We start from the raw sequence: 2,230 nt of genomic DNA, 5'->3' as shown, positions 1-2,230 counted from the left end.
TATTCTAATTATTCAAGTTTCACCTGTATGTATGTATGTATATATATATATATAATATATATATATAGCAGTAACCTCTGTGTTTATAGACCAGTGATCTCTGAAAGCAGGGACCCCTTCCCCTTTTATATTTAGAGCAGTGACCTCTGACCCCTCTGTATATAGATCAGTGATCTTGTGCGCGCTTTGACCACCCCTGTATATAAACCAGTGACCTCTGATCCCCCTGCATATAGACCTGGGACCTCTGACCCCACTGTTTTTGGATCAGTTATTTCTGACCCTTCTTCATATAGATTGGTGAGCTCTGAACCCTCTATATGTAGACCAGTGAACCTATTTGACCTCTGACCTGTATTTAGGTTAGTGATCTCTGACCTATGACCCCTCCATATGTAGACCGGTGAATCTTTTACCTCTGCCCTGTCTGTATGTAGATTAGTGACCTCTGAACCCTCTGTAAATATAGATTAGTGACCTCTATATATAGACCTCTAACCCACCTGTATATATAATTATTGACCCCTGACCTGTCTATAAATCAGTGACCTCTGAGGAGAATGACAATCAGTAATCACTATAATTTATAGTGACACACGCCATCATTCTTTATAAGAGTGATAAATGTATAAACAGAGCGGTACTCAGGGGGGCAGCCCCGGACGGTACCATCGCAGTGAAGGGAGGGAGGACAGGCAATGCCGGTGTTCTGATAAGATCTTTTGAGCTGGCTTTATTATGACAGTTCTTGAAAGCCTCTGAGACCCCCTAACTTTTTTCCACTCTCACAGTCTGTCAGTGAATATCTCCACCCCCCTCCCCGCGCTTCTCCTCCGATGGTTTAGCCTAATCTGTGAGCAGGCGCGTTGTCTACTGAACGCTTCTAGGCATGCGCAGAGCGGGTGGGGAAGCCGTGCCCGCCATGTTGGGTCTTGGAAAGAGATGGTTTACTAACAGACGGTGACTATGGACACCCGCCGTACATGTGTGAGCAGAGCGGAGCCGCCCGTTACCGGAGACCCGTCTCTCACCCGGGGTGCCCCGCTCCGCCCGGCTGCATGACCCGAAAACCGGTGAGTGTTTACATAATCCCCTCTGCGGTCTGCGAGCATTAACCCTTTACAGTATGGGAATGATACTTTTCAGTTAAAATAATCTGAATACATTATCAGTTGTATGAAAACAGACGATGTGCAGAGCCCTGCGGGTCTCTTTGAAATGGAGCAGAAGGGCCAGCTCCTGCCGGCAAGCTGCAGAGGACCCTTGCTCTCTTGTGGAAGCAGCAGCCTCTCTACAGGGGTCTGGCAAGCCCCCCTGCTGAGTCAGAGCGCTGTTATTATCCAAGCCCATGCTCCTTGCTGATTGGACAATGCTAGCTCTCAGTGTGTGGAAGCAGTGATGCAGAGAGACCACTGCTTCCACCTAGAGAGCAACGGTCCTTCTCTGCAACATGCTACGAGTGGCGTCCTTTTCAGTCACCATAGCCCAACCCCCCGCCCCCGTATCTTTCAGATATATTGACGCCTCTCCCGGCGATCGCAACCATACGTGAAATTATCCTTTAACCCTTTGCCAATTGCTCTTCAGTGTGTGCGCATTAACCCCCACATGACCACACCATTCTTGGAGAGCGGGCACACGTTTCCTAGTGTACAATGAGGGTATTGAGGGGACCGCGTTCAGTATTTCGCTAGGCTCTTGTCCCTTCTCCTTCAGCGGCTCCGGGGTTAATCCCACTGGGAAGCTCATCCAGGGTGGCGAATTCCCGCAGGACGCCATATTTATAACTGGCGTTTATTTATGGAGGCGTGATGTGAGGGCACAGCGCCCCTGGGACGCCCTGCCAGCTGGCCGACCGTGGGCGTCAGGTACTTCAATCTATTCCCAGAATACACGGCAGGTGGGGGGTTAATGGACATCCCCCCCGAGGCTTTATTTGGGGTGGGGGGGGTGGCAATATCAGATGAGGATTGGGTGATACCTCCACCTGTATCAGCTTGGCAAGCGTCCGCACCTCTGACAGTCTCATCTTTCTTTTTCTTTTTTCCGGTTGGGAGGGGTTTAGGCAAAATAAGAAGCTCCGCCCCCTATTGTAGGTTATACAGCACAGAATCATGTGACTGCCCAGAAGCACTGTGAAAATCCTGCTTAGACGCCAAGTATTATATTGAATGGGTGAACAGGTTACTAATTAAATATTTATTTTTATTTTTTTCTCCCAGGGTACAGC

This window comes from Nanorana parkeri, unplaced genomic scaffold (genome assembly GCF_000935625.1).
Source record: "Nanorana parkeri isolate BGI_ZX_2015 unplaced genomic scaffold, ASM93562v1 scaffold2130, whole genome shotgun sequence".
In the NCBI taxonomy this organism is placed as follows: Eukaryota; Metazoa; Chordata; class Amphibia; order Anura; family Dicroglossidae; genus Nanorana; species Nanorana parkeri.
The sequence above is the reverse complement of the archived record's forward strand: the minus strand, read 5'-3'. Positions refer to the sequence as shown.